This window comes from Sceloporus undulatus, chromosome 3 (genome assembly GCF_019175285.1).
Source record: "Sceloporus undulatus isolate JIND9_A2432 ecotype Alabama chromosome 3, SceUnd_v1.1, whole genome shotgun sequence".
NCBI lineage: Eukaryota > Metazoa > Chordata > Lepidosauria > Squamata > Phrynosomatidae > Sceloporus > Sceloporus undulatus.
This window is the reverse complement of record NC_056524.1, coordinates 176,684,840-176,707,184: the sequence shown is the minus strand read 5'-3', so window position 1 is coordinate 176,707,184 and position 22,345 is coordinate 176,684,840. Positions and strand designations below refer to the sequence as shown.

Genomic DNA, 22,345 nt, shown 5'->3' with positions numbered 1-22,345 from the left:
ATTTCATTGCAGTGACAGATTTCTTATTATGTGTCAGTCTTATACAACCATTGGAAGAGAAGAGGTCATGTGAATTAAGTGCTAAATAAATATGCTAATTCTATCCTCAAATGAATTTTTAGAAATGTTTTGGCTAATTTGGAGTTGGTAATTAATTAAATTACTGTATGTACTCAACTATAAGGCAACCTCATGTATATGTCGAGGGCAGATTTGGGGGACAAAATTATGAATTTTTAAATGATCCATGGATAAGACAAGGGTAAAATTTAGGGGCATGTAACAGAGGTTCTAAAATAATGGTTCCCAAACCTTGGTCCAAGAGATATTTAGACTTGACCTCCCAGAATCTCTGATTACCCAAGCTGGGTGGGGCTTCTGGGAGCTGAAGTCCAAAACACCTAGAGGACCATAGTTTGGGAATCACTAATCTAGAACAAAGGAAAACAATGCCAAATAGCAAAATTCCAGCAGTCATAACTGTTTGTGCTCCCCCTAAACTGAATTAACCCAATTTGACACTAATTTAACTGACATGGCTCACTGCTCTGGAATTAATGGATATATAGTTTTGTCAGATATTTTGCCTTGTCTGTAAGAGGGCTCTGATGCTGCAAAAAACTACAGATGCCAGAATTCCATAGAATCAAGCCATGGCAGTTAAAGGAATGTCAGGCTGCATTATTTCTGCAGTGTGGCAGGTTCTTGGTAATTGAAGTCCAAAACATCTGGAGGACCAGACATTAGAACTACTGGCCAGTATAGACACTGATATCTAGAATAACCATTGGAAGTCCACTTTTGGTGAAGAGAAAGTTTCAGTGGGAACCATATATTTGGAAGAGGAAAAACTTAGTAGCGTTTCTTGGTTCTTTGAATCTTTTTGATCAATCACTCTGTCCTTTTCCTCCTCCTTTGTGTGTGCATGCTCAGCAATACCAAAGAAAAAGTCACCCATTCTGTTCAGGGACATTTTGCACAAATTACAGAAAATATGACCAATACCCACCCACCTCGCTATTTTTCATTCTTGTCCTGCTTGCAAGGCTTGAGAAAATGCCTTGGTGCATTGAGATCGTCTTTCTCCACCTAAATCTTGCCAATTGAAAGATTTTTTTTTCATCTTCCCATCTAAAACTTTCACTCATTGTAAGCATAGCTACTATAATAAATCTGTCACAGCATGCTGTCTTGCACAATTCTGACCTATGACATTATATAATAGAGGGTAACAAAGGCTTGTGACTGTGGTAGATGTATTTTTCAGTGTGACAGAAAACAAATAGGAGAAGTTTAACACAAGGACACACACTTTGGTCCAGCCAGTCATGTTGCTGAAATTCACCAACTTGCTGTATGTACTACATTGAGGCCCAAAGCAAAGTAAAATGACAAGTGATTTACTAAGTTGTAGAATTTATCAAGCTGTGAAAACTGAAGAAAGTACTACTGTACACATATACTAGATTTGTTCATGCCACTAAGATCTTTGTTTTGAACCTCTGACCTGAAATTCAGGCTCATTTATTTTTCTATAAGTGCTCTTGTTAAGAACTCTTTAAGCTGTTGATTGGAATGTTTCAATAAAGATATTTACATTACTTATCCATTTACACAGCCAGCTTTTTCAGGACTTAGAAACTGGGGGACCTAGCAGGATCTGCTAAGCCTTAATTCTAAGGGAAACATTAAAGTTGTATCTGTGAACAGTGTCACTTAAGACAGCAGAGGGACTGGGAGCACTTGTTTTATGGGAGAAAATATGAGAGGGGCTTAATATAATCCACAAGCTACACTAATCAGACTTCACTGCATGCTTTTGAAAGCAGTATCTAAAACCAGGCTTTGCATTAAGTGTTAGGGAGGGCTTTGAGGTTCACAACAGGGGTGGAGATTGAACTCCATGCAACCAAAACTTTCTTCCCCAGTAGTCAACTAGATGTTAGGGAGAATTACTGTATGTGTTCCCCAATGTTTATTTTGTGTGAGGAAATGGTTTCTTGTATGGAGCAACACTCAAGTGGTATAAACTGCTGTCTGAAATCTTGTTTAGAGGAGTCCACCCATCAATTCATTCCTTCAGTGAAAACTGTGCCTACCTGTTTAGGCATATATTTTACCAACATAAAAGCCCAGCAGTTTTTTTGAGACCTTTTGAAAGAACTTCAATCCTGATAAGTGGATGGCTTAAGCACTCTATTGACATGTTTAATCAGAATAGATTCTGTGTCATTAGATAGTAGCTACAAAGTATGTGTGAGAATAAACTGTAAAATTATCAATTCTCCAACCAGACAGGCAGTCTTATAATTAAAAACTAAACCAAGAAGATCATGGATACAAAACATCCAAACTAAACTGAACCTGTGCATAGGCCACATTCATAATGATTTCAGCTTCATTTTAAATTCATGGTACAATGCACAATAGACAAGAGGTTTCTTTTTTAAAAAGCTATTCATTATGTGTTACACGAAGGATGTACTAAAAAGCAAATTAATTGCACTATCCAACTTGTTATATAGAGCTAGCTGCTCAATAAGCCTAGGCATTGCATTGCCACTGTAAAGTTTATAATAGATTTGATCCTGATCTTTGCAAGGATCCTGATTGCATGCTACTCTAGTCCTGCATTTTACTCTGGACTAGACAAATGAAGTGCACTCTTAGAGGAAAAACCCAGGAACAGTTGGGCTGTGTGTGTGTATGTGTTGTTGTTGTCTGCCTGCGAGTCAGCCTGGAGTCATGACCTGACTCTGTGAATAAGACATCTCCAAGCCCCCCATCCTCTACCACTTTGCTCAGTTTCTGCAGGCTCAGGCCTCTTGCCTCTCTGACTGAGTTTATCCATCTGGCATGTGGTCTTTCTTCTTCCCTCTACCTTTCCTAGCATTATTGCCTTTTCCAATGAGTCATGCCTTCTCATGATGTGGCCAAAGTTCAACAGCTTCAATTTACTCATCCTGACTTCCAGGGTAATTTTGGACTTGATCTATTCAACGGCCCATCTGTCTGTCTTCTTGTCCACTCATGGGATTCTCAACCCTCTCCTCCAGTGTCACACCTCAAATGAGTTGGTTTTCCTTCAATAGGCGTTCTTCACTGTTCAGCTCTCACATCCGTTCATGTTGCTGGAGAATACAATGGCTTGAATGATTCTAATTTTAGTGTACAGAATTATATCTTTGCATTTGTGGCTCTTGTCTAGATCTTTCATTGCTACCCGGAAAGGGACCTGAGGGTCACTCCAACCATACCACAAACCCTGACTCTGCTCCTGTGCAATGCCAGGTCCATTAAGAACAAGTCCCACATCATTTATGATCTAATCGAGGATAACAACTGCGACCTGGCTTGCATAACTGAGACCTGGCTTGGGCCTGGTGGGGAAGCTGTGTGGGCCCAGGCCCTACCTGCCGGGTACTCAGTGAAGGACCAGACCAGGTTAGGTGGGCGGGGGGGGGGGGGGTGTCGCCTTGATCCATAAGAACATCTTGTCTCTTTCCAGGAACCATGTTCGTCAAACTTCCTACATCGAGTGTATTTACCTGACCCTGAAGGCCAGAGACAGTCTAGGGATTCTGTTGGTGTACCGGCCACCTCGTGCGCTAACAGACTCCCTTAACGAACTGACACAGCTGGTCTCGGAGGTTTTGTTGGAGTCCCCCAGGCTTTTAGTCCTGGGAGACTTCAACATTCCCTTCGCGGCCAGCTATGTTCCATCCGGTGCGGTTCGTGAATTCATGGACACCATGACTTCCATGGGCCTGTCTCAACTGGTCTCGGGTCCAACGCATTCTGCGGGTAATATGCTCGATATGGTCTTTTGTACGAGCATGGAAAATCCGTGGGCGGAAATAACCAACATTTCCCCCCTGTCATGGACGGATCATTTCCTGGTAGAGGCAAAGATCAAGGCTTCTACCCAGATCCCTCCCGGGGGTGGCGGACCTATTCGAATGGTCCACCCTCGAAGGCTGATGGAACCCAAAAGGTTCCAGGAAGCCCTAGAGGGGCTTATGGTTGGAAATGACGGCGATTCTGTTGATGCCTTGACCGGTATCTGGAATACCGGTCTATCCAAGGCTATACACAGTATCGCTCCCAAGCGCCCTCTCAGGCCTGCTTCCAAATGCAAGCCCTGGTATACGGAAGATCTCCGGGCAAGGAAGCGGGTTCTGCGACGGCTAGAGCACCGCTGGCGGAAGCACCAGCACTTATCCGACAAGACTCTCCTAGACCGCCTTTTGGAGGACTATGGAGAGGCGATTCGTGCAGCTAAGAATTCGTTCTATGCTGCACGCGTCGCGTCCGCGGAGTCGCGTCCGGCAGAGTTGTTCAGGGTAGTGAGGGAGCTAACTCAGCTCCCTCCTGCCCCGAACCAGATCCTTGAACCTTCCAAGGCCTGCTGCGACCAATTTAACAACTTCTTCGCGGATAAAATCTCTCGGATAAGCGAAGGTCTTGAGGCCAGCCTTAGAGCAGAACCTAGAGTAGAGGTATCCAGGGCATCCGTGAACTTGGTTAGTCTGGATCAGTTTGAGTCTGTCAGTACCGAGGATGTGGACAAGATCCTTGGAAGTGTTAGGAAGACAACATGCCCTCTCGATCCCTGTCCCTCATGGCTAGCGGCACAGGGGGGCCCGGCTGTAACCTTGTTGTTACAGCGGATTATTAACACCTCATTGAGGGATGGGCAATTTCCAACAAATTTGAAATTGGCCACAGTAAAACCTCTTTTAAAAAAGCCCTCCCTCGACCCCCTGTTGCATAATAATTATCGGCCAATCTCGCTATTGCCATTTTTGGGGAAGGTGATCGAGCGGGCGGTTGCAATCCAACTTCAATCGATCTTGGATGAAACGGAATATCTAGACCCATTTCAAACTGGCTTTCGGGCAGGTTACGGGGTTGAGACTGCTATGGTCGCCTTGGTCGATGATCTCCGTCTGGGCATGGACAGGGGAAGCGTGTCCCTGTTAGTGCTCTTGGACATCTCAGCGGCTTTCGATACCATAGACCATGGTATCCTTCTGGGGCGCCTGGCGGAGGTGGGAATCGGGGGCACTGCGCTCCAGTGGTTCCGATCCTACCTCTCCGGGAGGTCCCAGATGGTGCAGCTGGGAGACGTGTGCTCCGATGAGAGGGCCCTTACATCTGGGGTCCCTCAGGGAGCCATTCTGTCTCCCATGCTTTTTAACATCTACATGAAACCGCTGGGAGAGATCATCCGGAGACATGGGGCGCGGTGTTATCAGTATGCTGATGACACCCAAATAGTCTTCTCTATGTCTCCGACTGATGCAGTGACCGGGATTGGCGTCTCTCCTCTCGTGGCCTGTCTGGAGTCGGTAATGGGCTGGATGAGGGACAACAGACTCAGCCTGAATCCAGAGAAGACGGAAGTACTCGTGATAGGTTCCCCCGGTCCGGGGTTGGCGGTGGTTCCTCCAGTCCTGAACGGAATCACGCTTTCCGTGAAGGACTCTGTACGCAGCTTGGGGGTGCTCCTGGACTCGTCGCTCCACCTTACATCTCAGGTAGATGCGACGGTCAGGAGCACCTGCTATCAGCTTCGGCTGATACGCCAGTTGCGTCCCTACCTCGACCGGGGAGACCTTGAAACGGTTGTACACGCCCTGGTAACCTCTCGTTTGGATTTCTGCAACGCGCTCTACATGGGGCAACCCTTGTACCATACCCGGAAGCTGCAACTTGTGCAGAATATGGCAGCCCGTCTGGTCACTGGCACTGCCAGGGCCAGTCATATAACACCAGTCCTTAAAGACTTACATTGGCTGCCTATTCGCTTCCGGGCGCAATACAAGGTGTTGGTAATTACCTATAAAGCCCTAAATGGCTTGGGCCCAGGGTACCTGGAGGACCGCCTCTCTCCGTACAATCCGCCCCGCGCACTTCGATCTTCAGGGCAGCTATTATTAAGTGTTCCAGAGGCGAAATATAATTCCACCTCTAGGAGGGCTTTTTCCATCTCAGCCCCCAACCTCTGGAACGCGCTGCCCTTCGAGCTCCGCTCAGCCACCTCCCTAGCCCAATTCAGGAAGGGGTTAAAAACCCATTTATTTGAACAAGCTTACCCTGACCAGTAACTCTCCCCCCCCCCCTTGTCAGCCTCGTCAGCATTGTTTTGCCGACATGTTATTTTTATTATTTTTATTGAACTGCTTTTAATGTATTTTATTTGATTTTGTGTAATGTATTGTTTTTCTTGTTGTTCACCGCCCTGATTTTTAGAAGGGCGGTATATAAATAAAATTTTATTATTATTATTATTATTACCCTTCCCATTCCTACTTTTCTTCTTATTTCTTGACTACAATCTCCGTTCTAATCCATGTTTGATCCAAGGTATGCAAAATCTTTTTATTTTGATTGCCTTGTTATTTAGGTTGAATTTATATAAATCCTCTGTGGTCATTTTTGTTTGTTTTGTTTTCTTTGTGTTTAGCAGTAAGCCTGCCTTTGTACTTTATTCTTTAATTTTCCTTAGTAATTGTTCCCAGTCTCTGATATTTTCCACTAGTAGTATTGTGTCATCTACATATCTCAGACTGTTGATGTTCCTTCCTCCTATCTTCACTCTTCCTTCTTCTGAACCTGCTCTTCTTATGATATTTTCTACAGACAAGTTAAAGAAATAGGGGCCTGTTACAGACTGCCAAAATAAAGCTGCTTCAGGTCTCTTTGGAGGTATGCTGTTTAAATGATGCATGCATCCTAAGAATCCGGAAGCTGCACCAAAGCTGCACTCCAGTGCTTAGGAATGGAGTGTGGCTTTGGCGTGACCTCCGGACTCTTAGGACCCATGCATCATTTAAATAGCATACCTCCAAAGAGACCCGAAGCAGCTTTATTTTGGCAGTCTGTAACAGGCCAGGGTGAGACAGTACAGCCTCGCCTGACCCTCTTGTCAATTGGAAACCATTCAGTTTCTCAATATCCTGTTGTAACAGTTGCCCGTGGCCCTAAGTATAGATTTCTCATCAGTACTAAAAAATAAAGGCAGCCTCATTTCTCTAAGATCACTTTTAACAAAACATTTATGTTTCACTCTATATTTATATGCATATAACTAGAAATATTTTTCAAACATTCTAACGTGTCTTTGCCCTTGTAATATTCTCCTCTTGGTATCTTCTATTTATGAATTCATCTGTAGATGAGGATGTAGCAATTATTGTCTTCATGGTTCTTTTGCTTTCCTGGCAGTCTTTGGTCTGTGCTGGGAAAAATGTGGGGAGAAACATAATGACTGAGTATTCTGGTTATTACTTTGCTGCTGTATTGTTAAATCACCTGCTGATAATTGTTTCAGTTGATTCCATTCCTCTCTAAGAGATAGAGAAGAAAAATGTTCTCCATGGAATAAAAGCTCATTGTTTAGAAAATATCCCAAGGTGCCAGTTATTTTCAAGATGTGTCATAGGATAGAAATGAATACAAGATAAAGTATCTTGTATTTAAGTATTACACAAGATAACTTAATTGAACATTTTAACTGAGAAATGCCCATTCAGCATGAGAAAATCAAAGCTTTCAATATCATGTTTCAACCTTCAGTGACATTTAATTGTTCATGAATATACTATCTCTAAATTACATGTAGCAGTTCTCAAACAAACAAACAAAATCAAAGGATGATTGGAAAGAGCAATTGCTGAATTGAGATATTTTTACAAATTTCACATTATTAGCAGAGGTATGAACAGAGATTATGGTTTCTTGGTACACTATCTATATTAATAAAGTAGACCCTTGGTAGCAGCTGAGGTTTGGTTCCAGGACACCTCCTGTGGATACAAAAATCCATGGTTGCTCAAATCCCATAATATTTAATGGCATAGTAAAATGATGCCCCTTGTATAAAATGACAAAGAGTTTTTTTTTGGGATCCCCCCCCCTCCCCCCAATATTTTCAAGCCATGGATGATTGAATCCTTGGATGCAGAATCGGTGGATATGGAGGCCCAATTATACATTTGTCCTCACAACCAAACATGCAATGAAACAATTATTTCAATAACAATAATAATAATAGTTATTATTATTGCTTTCCCACCTTTCCTCAAGGCTTGAGGCATGGTACAACATGTTAAAATACAAAACAAAAGTTAAATAAAAACATATACTGTAAAACCAACAGTTAAATTACAATTTGTTGTTGTTATCCTCCCTTGAGTCTGTCTCAGCCCATGGCAACCCTGTAGATAAGACATCTCCAAGATTCCCTGTCCTCCACTGCTCTGCTCAGTTCTTGCAAATTCATACCATCTAGCACATGGGCTTCCTTTCTTTCTGGTTCCTTTGACCTTTCCTAGCATTATTGTTTTTTGTTTTGTTTTTTCAATTAGCTGCGCTTTCTCATGATGTTGTCGAAGTATGACAGCGCTAGTTTAGTCATCTTGGTTTCCAGAGAGATTTCTAGTTTGATTTGTTCTAGGACCCATTTATTTGACTTTTTTGGTTGTCCATGGTATCCTCAGCACTCTTCTCCAGCACCACATTTTGAATGAATTGATTTTCTTCTTATCCGCTTTCTTAGCTGTCTAGCTCCCACATCATAAATAGTAATAGGGAATACAATGGTTTGTATTATTCTCACTTTTGTGCTCAGTTGTATATCTTTACATTTTAGGATCTTTTCTGGAACATAACTTTTCTAATCTTTTCTGAACTTTTCTGGTCTTTTCTAGATCAGAACCTATTATTATTATTATTATTATTATTATTATTATATCCCACCTTTTCCCCAAAACTGGGACTCAGGGTGGCTCTCAACATTAAAAAACAAGCAAACAGTACAGCTAAAAGGATACAAAAATAGTACATTAAAATAGAATTAAATTATTAACAATATTAAAACACGTTACATATTAAAATAATAAAATGCAATTAAAAAGATAAAAATGTTAAAAAATACTTTAAAACAATACAATGCCACTCCATCCCATGCTTTAAAAACTTTCTGTTTTAAAGGCCTGTCTAAAGAGATAGGTCTTAGCCTGCCGACAGAGGTCCAACAGGGAAGGGGACATTCTGACTTCCCTGTAAAGAGAGTTCCAGAGTCTATGGCAGCCAAGGAAAAGGCCCTCTCTTTGGTTGCCACCAACCGTGCTTGTGATGGGGGTGGTACGAAGAGAAGGGCCTCTCCTGAGGATCGCAGAGCCTGGGCCAGTTCATATGCAGAAATACAGTCTGCCAAATAGCCTGGACCTGAGCCATATAGGGCTTTATAAGTCATAACCAGCACTTTGGATTGTGCCCGGAAACAAACTGGCAGCAAGTGGAACTGTTTCAACAGGGGCATTGTGAGGCCTCTGTAACCTGCCCAGTTAACAGCTTTGCTGCAGCTCTTTACACCAGCTGAGGTTTCTGAACACTCCTCAAAGCAGCCCCAAGTAGAACGTGTTAAGATATTCCAAATGGGATGTAACCAAGGCATGTACTACCGAGGCCAGATTTGGCATTTCAAGGAGTGGGTGCAGCTGGCACACAAGTTTTAAATGTGCAAAAGCACTCCTAGTCACTGCAGAGACCTGGGCCTCCAGGTTCAGAGCCAAATCCAGGAGTACCCCCCAACTGCGAACCTGTGTCTTCAGGGGGAGTGTAACCCCATATAACATAGACTGTATCCCTATTCCCTGATCTGCCTTCTGACTGACCAGGAGCACCTCTGTTTTGTCTGGATTCAGTTTCAATTTGTTTGTCCTCATCCAGTCCATTACTGATGACAGACACTGGTTCAGACCAAGACACCATCCTTGGATTGAGGTGGAAAGGAGTAGTAGAGTTGGGTGTCATCCACATATTGGTGGCACCTCACCTGAATCCCCAGATAATATCTCCCAGTGGTTTCAAGTATATGTTAAATAGCATATGGGACAACACAGAACCCTGAGGGCAATGGCCAGGGGGTTGAGCAGTTGACATACCTCCAGCCCCAGTTTAGGACCCTTGAGAGTAAGCACCATTGTCTTGTCTGGATTCAGTTCCAAGCAGTGTTCATTTTTATTTTTTCTTCATCCAGTCCATTATTTCAACCATCCCTTTTCAGGGGAAGACACTGATGGATAAGCGATGCTCACTTTTGTTTTTTTTCATTCAGTCCATTATCTCTTCCAAGCATACATTCAGAGGATGCACACTATTCTTAGCTGAACACAATGTTATAAACCACTGAAAATAAAATATAAATACACTCATATAATACATACTTTAAAATATGCCAGTTAAAAATTTGTGATTTAAAACTGACTGGGTAGGCCTGTCATGGTAAGTGGATTGCATTATACTGTTGTGACTGAATAAAGGTGTGGTAAATGGCAGGTGATGCTGTGTATGTGAGCCTGCATGGTAATTTCCCAATTAAGCCAGGTGGCTGTAATGTAGGCCTATATCAACAGCCTACAAATACTGTAACAGATAGTATGTAATTTGGGGTGGTTTTTTTTTACCCTCCATGCTGGGGTTTTCTTTTGCCTTCCGTGCCTCTCTGTATCTGTGTATCCAACCATTATGTTATATTGTTCTAATGTTATGTTGTTTTGCTTCCGCTAAGTAAACTTTAAGTTACCAAAGCCCTACGATTCTGCATGCAGCCTTTTTTACCTAACAATGCCTGCTGGAAGAGATGTGCTTTAATGTTGTTTTAAATGCTATCATCATCTTCTGATGTTGCATCTCTTCTTGTAGGTCATTGTACAGTCTGAGGCAGCAAATGAAAAGGTCCTCTGGGAAACTGTGGCCAGTCTAGTCCTGGCTGGTTAGAGCAAACATTTCCCAGAGGACCTTAGTGTACAGATTGTACGGGAGAAAGTAATTGAGTCATTTAAAAAATTAAACATTAATAGATCATTTTTGTGGGTTTTTTGGGGCTATGTGGCCATGTTCTAGAAGAGATGCTTCCTGATGTTTTGCCAGCATCTGTGGCTGGCATCTTCAGAGAATGCTTGACTGGAAAGGAGTTGTGTGTGTGTGTGTGTGTGCTGGGAAGCCCCTGACCCTGGGAGATTTCTTATTTGCATTTGTTGAGTCTTCATCTTGCTGTTTTTCAGGACTGGAAGCCAAATCTTGTTTATTTTCAGGGTTTCCTCTTTCCTGTTGAAATTGTCCAGGTATTCATGGATTTCAATGGCTTCCCTGTGCATTGAAAGCCATTTAAATCCACAAACAAAATCTTGTCACCAGGACAGGAGCTGGTTATTAGTTCAGTGAATGGCTGGGTTACACAGCCCTGGGATCATCTCTATGTATACCAAGGTTGGAGGCATAAAAACCTCAGAGGCAAATCCTCAATGAATTGTATATTGTTTCAAAGGGGAAAAACCAAGACGCTCAACATTCACTCACACAAGAACTAAGAAATAAAGGTTTTAGATTGGAACAGAGTAAGGCCTTCTAATGGAGATATGAAACCTGTTTGGATACTGTTCCTCTTGATGATGTTTCGGGACAGGAGGAATGGGATTTCGATTGCTCCCAGGCTACCAGAGTTTGGTGAGTGAAAGAGCAGTCTAGCAAAGTACAAACTGGCAGCACCTTTGCCTGCAAATTAAGCTAATCCAGTGTTTCTCAAATAGTGGGGCGCGCCCCCCAGGGGGGGCGCGAGGCTCCATAAAGGGGGGCGCGAGGCTCTGTAGTGCCATGAGCCAGAATGGGCTGGCGGCGGCCCCGGCGGGGCTGGGTCCTCCTCGCAAGAGCCCCGCAGGAGGCGGCGGTGGCAGAGGGGCCGAGTGGGCCATGGAGGGGAGCCTCTCCAGCGGCGGAGTGAGCGGGAACCCAGGCTGCCCAGCCATGGGAGGAGGAAGGAGGAGGCTCTGCGCTGGAGGCAACGGCCGAGAGGGGCTCCTCTGAAGGGAAAGAAGGTGCCTCCCTGGGGCAGAAGAGCAGCCAGGGCCAGGCTCCAGTCCTTCTCCTCCTCCTTTGGGAGGGACCGCCCCTGTCAACCGCCCGACAGGCCGCCCCTTGCTTGGGTGGGAAAGGAGGGGGCCGTTGGCCGAGGCTGAGGCGTCGAGGAGGATAAATAAAGGTACTCAGTTTGATACCACTTTTGTCAAAAACACTGCAGAAATAATCCAGTTGGAGACCACTTTGGTCAAAAACACACTGCAGAGCTCTCTGTCAGAAAAGGATAAAGCTACAGTTCCCAGAATCCTATAGCATTGAGCCAAGGGAGTGAAAGCAGTCTCAAACTCAAACTGCAATGTGGACCTTATCAAGGCATGCATCTTAGTAAATGGAGGGCATTTTGGAATTCCTCCTGGACAGAAGGTTGGAATGTAGGACATATTTCCTCAGATGCATGGGAATTGTAGTTCATTGTGGCACCAGAGCTCTTTCTCACAAAACTACAGTTCCCAGAGTTCCCTAGCACTGAGCCAGGGCAGTTAAAGCGGTCTCAAACTGGATTATTTCTGCAGTATGGATTGGACCTTGATCATTTTTAATAACGAAGGTCCAAAACACTGCAGAAATAATCCAGTTTGTGACTGCTTTAACTCTCCTGGCTCAGTGCTAGGGAATCCTGGGAATTGTAGTTTGTTGTGGCACCAGAGCTCTTTTTGATAAAGAAGGCTCAATGTCTCACAAAACTACACTTCCCAGGGTTCCCTAGCACTGAGCCAAGGCAGTTAAAGCAGTCTCAAACTGGATTATTTCTGCAGTGTGTCTTGGACCCAACTCAGGCTGCATCTTCACTACAGAGACAATCCAGTTTCATATCGTTTTTACTGCCATGGCCCAGTGCTATGAAATCCTGGGAATTGTAGTTTGTTGTCACACCAGAGTTTGCTGAGAGAGAAGGTTAAATGTCTCCAAAAACTAGAATTCCCAGGATTCCCTAGCACTGAGCCATGGCAATTAAAAGGGTGTCAAACTGGATTTATTTCTGCAGTGTGGTTGCATCCGAACACATTTCTATTTGGCACAAAGCTTCCTGAACCCCCTTCATGTCAAAATAAATATCTTAAAAGGACTGAAAGATTCTTTTTTTGGTTCAATGGTGATTTTGAGAGTTGAAATAAGTTACAATTATTTTTATTCAATTATGTTTACGTTTATTTGCAAAACATCTGCCATTTTAACATTATGGGAATTTTCTGGGAATTGTGACTGAATATTCCGTGTGATCTGGGGGGGATTCAGTGTGTTTGGGACAAACATTGTGGGGAATTATCTTCTAGGCTTGTTGGCAACAAGACAAATGATACTATTTACAGTCGCGCGGGGGGGCGCGAAATGTTTTCTTCCTCCTAGGGGGGGCATGACAGAAAATAATTGAGAAGCACTGAGCTAATCCAACTAACAAAGGAAAAGGTTTCCTAATTTATAGGGATTTTGTGTGCTGGGGCAAAGTCCAGAGAGCTGGTGTGGCCAAATGGTCCAAATTTTTGGTATGTATAGATGATACTTTGATGTAAGGTCTTCCAAAGGTGTGACAAAGGGGTGTAAATGAGTGTATTCTTGCAGTGGACAGCTTAAAATGTCTGACTGGAGCCATCCTATTGTTTCATTGCCAGGCTCTTCCTTACCTCCTCTGACATGTCCAGAACATAAATCCTCTTGGAGAATCCTAAGCTAGCCGACATGACCTCCTCACTTGCAACTAATGTCATCCACGTTAGGATCATGGAGGCTAAGTTTATAGCAACTCTGATATCAAAAGTGGATGGCTAGGTTTAGGTATCTCCAAGGCTAACAATATACAGTGGTACCTCGGGATACGAAATACCCAGGTTACGAAATTTTCGGGATACGAAAAAATCCCATAGGAAATCATTGTTCCGGGTTACGAATGTTTTTTCGGGATACGAAGAAAATTTTTGGTGCTTTTTTCGGCTTTTTCGCACGAAACGTGGCTTTTCCCCATTAGCGCCTATGGCAATTCGGCTTACGAAGGCTTTTCGGGTTACGAAAGCGGCCGCAGAACGAATTAATTTCGTAACCCGAGGCACCACTGTAGAGGATTTTTGAATAATAAGTCTAGGTCATGAAAAGATTTAATCAAATATCTATTTTATTATACTGTTTCTTTGTTTTTGTTTTTGTTTTTTGTTTTTGTCTTCTTACTAGCTAATTTTATTTAGGTGAAGAAAAAGGAAAAGTAGTTAATTCTTTTCAGAAAATTTCTAAAATGATATAGCCAAACAAATGACAGCTCAACTAATTTCATATCTTGTTTATATCTTGATACTGGAATCTAACTATAATCCCCACCCCTTAAGAAAAAAGAAGGTCTATCAATTTTAAGTCGTTAAGCTTTGGATTTGAAACAGCTTTTCTAAAAAAGACTGTCAAGATTAATTTAGATCCAGACTTCACAGAGGTTGCTCATCCTTAATTTGAAAAGCAAGCAGTATTTGACAGAAATTGAGAAGTGATTTCTCACACTGGTTTGGTACTCAGAAGAATTGTTTCCAAATTCTTCTACTTTGCTATGGACACACACACACACACATCCTCCTTAAAAATGCTATGCAAATTCCCATTCCCTTTGTTAGACTGCTTCTTCATGCAGTGGTATCACTTCCTTCACTGGGTCATAGCTTGGAAAGGTTAGTTTCTGTAGTACAGTCCCTGGGATTCCCCAGCCAAAATGGCTGGCAGATTTGAGCAGTGATGCATATGTAACACTGCACTGTGATTAAAGCAAAGGAAGTAGGAAACCATATAAAGGAGTGCAAGTGTGCATATAAGCTTGCAAATTGTTCCTGGTTTCTCAACCATTCTTAATGATATGGTTGGCTGTTACGATTGTAACTAAATGAAGCATGACTTTAGTCCATTTGTGGTATAACTGTAATGTTATCAAACTTATATAGTAATGTGCTGTAGCTTCACTTAGGGGCTTGACAGACAGGCAGCTCCGCACCACCTGTCTGCCCCGAGTTGGTGCTGCAGCACCGCAAACAGGAAAAGACACTGCCATGATGCCACTTCCTGCCTGCGACATCTGGACACTGCGCGATGCTGGAGGCCGCCATGATGGTGCTGCCGCACGCTAAGGTTTGGGAGCGTGTGCTTGCTGTGCACTCCCAAACCCTAGTTTCAACCCGATTACGGTCCTTTCCGCAGGTAAGGACCGTAGTTTCGGAGAAGGAATAGTGCATGACTCTAGTGCTGGCTTGTACTGTGTATTATGCAGTGATGGGGGCAGTGGAAGGGCAAAGAGGTAGGCTTGGGGACAGGGAGTTTTGTTGTTCTGGGCAGCAGCTTATAGCATTCATTTGCTGAATTTGAAAATATTTTGTTTTGGACAACAACTTCAAGAATTGACCAGACCAGTAGCTGGGGCACTGACTGGGGGCTTTCTGAATTGTTGTCGCTCAAAAATGAGCAAACAAAACAACAACCAAAAAAACCCTCTCCCAAACTCTATCAATAGTTGTTAACAAAGTTGTTTTCCATATTGGTTTACTACTACATACTCTTAGTTTAAGTTTAGCTGGAAGGTAGGACACAAGAATATTATTTTTAAAGGATTTTTACTTGTGAAGAACTGAAATCAGTAATGTTTTTATCACTGAAACTTTGAGAACAGTGGGGCTGTGGAGTAGAACAAGTGAATGTGCCACTAACTATTTTATATTTTTATTTTTTTATTTATTTTTTTTTTTATTTTTGTTCAGCTGGCTTTAAATAAAAACTGCACAGGATTGGGGTGGCTTTTTAATGTGTGACAGTTTAAAATGCACATTTTAGCTAAAGTAAGGCTGAGCAATGACTAATGCAATATATAAAATGTTTTATGACTTGTTTTTGTATACATGAACTGCAGACACCTTCAACATTCATACACTCTTTTCTTGAGAGTTTTCTCAGGGGTAATTCCTAGAGTGCTAATATTACTTTAGCAAAAGTGAGAATCAGTGAGAAGTGCTGTTTGTGTCTTCTGTGTCACATTTTAAAAATGGATATCTGGTCTTACACAGAAGGAAATTTAAATAATGGAAGTTAACAACTTTCCTTTAACAAGTCTATAGGGATTTCTATGACATACCTTAGGCCCACTTACAGGTAGTAAAGAGATTTTAAAATAAGTATTCACAGTATCCAACACTTAGATTAGTAGTGCCTTCTCATGAAGTTCACGGGAATCTATGAAACACCCACTTCAATGCAAATAGATGCTACAGCTGAAAAATCCATGTATATCAATAAGAGATTATACAAGAAGCTGGATGAAATTCAATGTGAAAGTGAGTTAGGATCATCATTAAGCAAAAGGCTCAAGCCATTTAAGTAACAGAAAAACATGAAAATATAAAAGGAGTGTGTCTGCCCTCAGTATCCAGCAAGGTAACTAGACAGGACACCACATTTAAGATTTGCAAATGATGGTGTGTGTGTGTGTGTGGAGAATAATTGATTGAAGTAATCCAGTATATCTTCAGGTTTTCCTGTTCGCAACATCAATGACATATATTTACATGAAAAGGCTGAAATCCTATGCACACTTACCTGGGTACAAGTCCATTGAATACACTAAGATTGACTTCTCAGTAAACATATATAGGATTGTGGTGTTAGTATAATTATTTTCACTTTTCCATGTTATAGCAGCGTACTCTCAGTCTTCATGTTTCTTCTTATATCACATTATACAAGAGAAGGTTAAGACCATTTTACTGGGATACACATGAATTAAATGAATAAAATATTTATGATGGTTGGTACTGCCAGAAAAATAGTTATAGGGGCTGTACACACAGCCCCTAAGGGATGGTGCGATGCCACCCTTTCTCTAGCCGGATGGGGGCCATGGCAAACGCACACCACAGCCCCGATCTGACCTTTCCAGGGTGCAAAAAGGAGTCACAAAAATGGTTCCTTTTTGCACCCTGAAAAGGGTGTGATAGCTGCGGCCATATGGTGCTCCTTCAGGGCTGAGTCATGTGGATGCAGTGCTGTGTAGCAGTGTGCAACATCACTGTGCCCGGGGCGCAGAGTAGGAGCATGTGTCATGTGGGCGCAATGCCCGGACTCTGACCCTAGGCCTGCTTTAATGGCCGGTCTGAAGAGCCCCATAGTTACTTATTTGGGACATTAAAGATCCTAAACACAACCACGCCCTTTTTTACTCCAAGAAAAATGAAGAGGGACATATAGGATAGGTTCAAGTACCCCTCACCACCCGAGAAGCTATGGCTGACAAAACTGCATTGTGCTGTTGTCAGAATTAGAATCACTGCCCATTTCTGAAATGCTGAGTTTGTGATCTCCAGTGTAGTGTCAAGAACCATATGTGCTAAGCTTCTTTTGTAAGATTATTGTATTTTGTGGTCTATCTAAAACTAACAAAGGATGGAAGGGAGGGAGGACTTTGTTGTGTATTTGTACATACATTTCACTTATAATTTCAACTTTTGAATCCACAACAAATAATTCCAAAAAGCCAGACAACTGGTGGTTGATGTGTTCCTTAATGTCCATCTGTGGGGTAATTAGGGACTTTACTGAATTGATGAATAGATATGTCTAGAAGGAAACAGCTTGTTATGCATAGCTGTAGTATATTAAAATGAAAAACATAGACTGGGCATCAGAGGCCACAGGTGGTAGCTGGCTATAAGGCATAAGCATTTTAGTCTTCCTTGTTTAATGTCCCTGTTGATACAACCAGGAGCTTTCTTATCAAGATAAGGTCTAATTTGCCAGAGGGACGTCTGTGTTAGGAGGTGTGATTTCTTTACATTTCAAAGAACAACAATTCATGACACTTAACTGTGTTAATTTCATCAGATGTATTCTATTGGCTTCAATGGAAAGATGGAATTTACTTGTTCGGGGGACAAGTCTTCTGGTTTTGCTTGAATGCATGTGCTCCATAGTTTGATCATTATTGAAAATTTATAAATGCACGCTATCATCTAATGTTATATACAGTATGCACATGCAAAGAAGCAATATAGAAAGCAAAGGTGTTCTTATCTGTTTTTATCACTACAGTTCTGAAAACCAAGTGGTCAGACTCTATAAATCAAATAATGGTGTAGCTCTTGGGCTATAAAGACTACTGGAATAAGAACCATGTAGCAGATAAAAAGTATAACATAATAGGCATTCATCCACAGATTCTTCAGATTGCCACTGCAGTAAAAATGGGGTTTCTAGAAGGAGAGGAATATTATATGTCTATTAATAACCATCTTTGAAGGTTAGTCAAACTCAGGTACAGTGGATCCTTGTTATACGCTGGGGTTTGGTTCCAAGATCCCCCGTGTATAACAAAATCCGTGTATGCTCAAGTCCCATTAAGTATAATGACATAGCAAAATGGTGTCCCTAATAAAAAAATGGAACATCAAGGTAAATTTTCAAACCGTGTATGCTTAAATCCGTGTATAAAAAATCCGTGTATAAGAAGGGCCGACTGTATTAGGATTAATGATAAAATGATGAGCCTGTGGAGAAACTTAATAGGCAGAACAAATACTGAGTAGTTTTGCAAATTTTACAATGTTTGAACATGGTTTGGAATAGCAGAGAAGGCAGTTGGCCTCATGCCCCAAGTGCTCAGTGATTAGCAAGTGGAATGAAGAGAAAGGACAACCTCAAAAAGTTCATTTGAAACTGTATCTTAAGACTCAGCAGACTTGGTAAATATAATTCTTCTTCAGCCACTTACCATGTTATTGTAAAATAAATGATTAGAGAGTGGCAGATAAAAACACAAAAATGGCTTTAGTCAGTAACAGAAATAACAACTGGCATCCTGTTCAGAAATTATGATGTAGTACATCTGCATTACAACATTACCACTCACTTTTATAGTCATTGTACAGCAAATCTCTCAAAGTCCCCAAAGTTTTTCTTTTAAGTAGAGCAGCCTCCAGCAAACTTCTGTGTTGCTGGATAGTGGATATGTGTCTAGCTCTCTTTTTGTGTACTCATAGATGTTTCTCACAGCATGTCCAGCTACTGGGAGAGAACTAGACAGACTCCACTAATCCCCCCAGTCTATGTCAACACAGAAATGGTCATGTTTGAAGGGTCTGCTTTGCTCTAAAGTCAAACTCATGTATTATGATTAATGTTAAAATGCTAAGAGTCTGAGGATAAGCTAATAGGCAGAACAAATACTGAGTAGTTTTGCAAATTTACAGATTTCTTCTACACTATTACTGGTATGACAAGAGCAAAAGCTTCTGTTTTACTTTTTACAACTAACCAAAGTTCCATGATTTCCAGAATCCTGAAATTATGGTTTGTCTAACTCTGATTAGCTTAAAAAGCAAACCCGGTTCAATCCTAATTGCTTTAATTAGCCACAGTTAGAACAAGTAATGATAAAAACAATGGTGACAATACACAGAAGAGTTATATAAAAGAGATGAGAAAATGCATGAAACATGGCATGAAGAGCCATATGAAGACAAACCCCAAATTCTAAAAAGTGAAGTAGAAGATGCAATAAGAGAAATAGGAAAAAATAAATCACCAGGAATGGATAATATCCCAATTGAACAACAATACATACAGATAGAAGCAACTCTGGTGTTAACTAAAATATCCCCACAAATATGGAAAAGAAAGAGCTAGCCAAGAGACTAGAAATGATCAATATATGTCCCAATAGACAAGAAAGTAGATACAAAAGAATGTAGCAATTATGGCATTAATCTCATATGCAAGCAAAAGTATGCTTAAAATTCTGCAAGAGAGAGTCCAACCATACATGGAGAGAGAAATCCCAGAGGTACAAGTGGGATTCAGGAATGGAAGGGGCACCTGGGACCACATCACAAACATATGGTGGCTAATGGAGTGCACCAAAGAATTCCAGAAAAAAAATCAATATGTGTTTTATTGATTACAGCATGTGACTGTATAGATCATGAAAAGCTATGGAATGCACTCAAAGACATGGGAGTGCCACCATCTTTGACAGTCCTGATGAGAAATCTGTACCAAGGACATGAGACCAGAACTGAATAAAGAGAGCGGTTCCCAATATTGACCAGAATGGTGACTGTAGTCATGATTTCACACATCTGCTCTCAGAATATAGCCAGTAACAATCCTTCTTGCTTGTCAGCTCCGTGCCCTCTTACAGTGGACCCTTGTTATATGCTGGGGTTTGGTTCCAAGATCCCCCGTGGATAACAAAATCCGTGGATGCTCAAGTCTCATTAAATATAATGACATAGCAAAATGGTGGATACTTAAATCCATGTATTAAAAAATCTGTGTATAAGAAGGGCCGACTGTACTATCCACTGTGTGGCTGCTCAAAGGCATGTGATGCAAACAAGCAAAGACTGGAGCATTCTCCCCTGCAGGAATATCTAATTTACAAAAATAATCCCTACTAAAAGGTACAGTTTACTTCACTAGTCTGTTCTAAGTTGGACTAACTTTAGATTTCTCCCATAAAATTGTAGTTAGTTTTAAAACATAAACCTTTGCTGCCTTTCTTACACATATGAACAAAGGGAAGAGAGGGTTGTATGAGTTAGAAGCATGTGGGTTTATTGTATAACTATTCACAGTTGGACCAGTGTGTTTGAAGCTTTCAAGTCGATTTTTTCATGACCTGGAGAAGCAACCCAGCAAGAAATCATAATTTATGATTTATGAAGGTTCAGTACCTCTCAAGAGAGAATTGTAACGAAGCTGACGACACTTTTTGTTTTGTTTTGTTTTGAACTTCTGTGAAAGGAATACACTTTGGAATAAATAACAAATAAATACACAAGGTGACCGTTGCATGTACAGATGGATGGAAGAGTACAAAGAAGGCTCTCGGTCAAGAAATTGGCTCAATTAGATGGCAATTTCCACTGAATCATGTTGGTTCTTTTGGTGTTCAGCTGTATCTTCAGACATCAGGAAAATAGCTGTAAGCAATCAAGTGACCTGCCCCACAGTATAAATAAGAAATATGGGGTCAATGTTCTAGTTGCCAAAGATTTGGGGAATTACTCTTAGGCCCCCCCCCCATCCTCCCACACATACATTTCTTTTGCATGTATGGCTGTAAACTTTCCCAAGAAGTTATGATTTTCACATTGTTTTCTGCAGTTTTCAAACTGATATCCTCTGTATTCCCAAACACTCCAGTTCTTCCTTATTGTTCAAGAGCTAATATATTACCACTTTTTAGAAGAATGAATGTGTTGCTTATCAGTGGCATTACAGTACTAGCTTTGGTGTCACCCAGTGCAGAGGATTGCAACAGTGACCTGCCTCGCCTCTCCTGCTAACTCACTCATCTACCCCTACCCCCTTCTCAGTTGCCCACTGCCCAGCCAGACCCTGCAAGGGTTTCTGGGCAGTGGCAGTGGACTCCCTTGGCTACCCTCCCCAGCCACTACCTTGCCCACTCACCTGGCTGCCAACCCAGGGTGGCCAGGAGGCGGTCAAGCAAGTGAGGCAGCGGCAGAGGACAGAAGGGGTATATTTCCCCTTCCTCCTACTCTTCTTGTCAGCTTCATCCTCAGCCAGAAAGCTGAGGTAGGGAAGCAGCTTTGAGGCATGCATTTGCACCTCCTCCTACTCTTCCATTGCTCAGTTTCCTCCATGGGGAGAAAGAATGGCAATAGCAATAGCATTTACATTGCTATATTGCTTCATAGTGAACTCTCTAAGCAGTTTACAGTCTGTAAATTACTTGCCCCAATAAGCTGGGTACTCAGTTTACCAAACTACACAAGGATGGAAAGCTGAGTCAACCTTGGAGCCCTGGGATCCAGCTCACAATGTTGTGGCTGCAGTTCTGGCATTTAACCATTGCACCACCAGGGCTGCGAAGCAGACGTAAAGGGTTCACGCTGGCCCCTTATCTTCCACAGCTCGTCTTTCTCTTCAGCTAGAAAGACAGGGAGTGGAGCAGCCATGAGGGATGAGCCCACCTTTCCTCCTCCACTGCTTGGCTTCCTCCTCAGGGAGAAAGCCAGGAAGTGGAGCAGCTATGAGAGATGAGCCTGCTTATCCTCTTCTGCCCGGTTTCCTCCTTGTGCAGAAAGCTCCTTCCCATCTTCCAGTCTTTGGCCTGTTACAGACTGCCAAAATAAAGCTGCTTCAGGTCTCTTTGGAGGTGTGCTATTTAAATGATGCATGGGTCCTAAGAGTCTGGAGGTTGCGCCAAAGTCACACTCCATTCCTAAGCACTGGAGGGCAGCTTTGGTGCAGCTTCTGGACTCTTAGGACCCATGCATAATTTAAATAGCATACCTCCAAAGAGACCCGAAGCAGCTTTATTTTGGTAGTCTGGAACAGGTCTTTGTTTCCTTCTGAGCAGCCATGAGGGGCAAGGTCGCCCCTCCTTCTCTTCCACTTTCTCCTCAGGGACAGAGCTCCTCCTCTTCTGGTGCTCATATTCCTC

The 22,345-nt window shown here is 42.2% G+C and overlaps 1 protein-coding gene across 1 annotated transcript in view; it reads left to right on the top strand.

Moving 5' to 3' along the window:
* PRKG1 (protein kinase cGMP-dependent 1) overlaps window positions 1-22,345 on the top strand; it is a 655,625-nt gene that overhangs the window by 418,783 nt on the left and 214,497 nt on the right. The gene's annotated exons all lie outside the window — the stretch shown is intronic.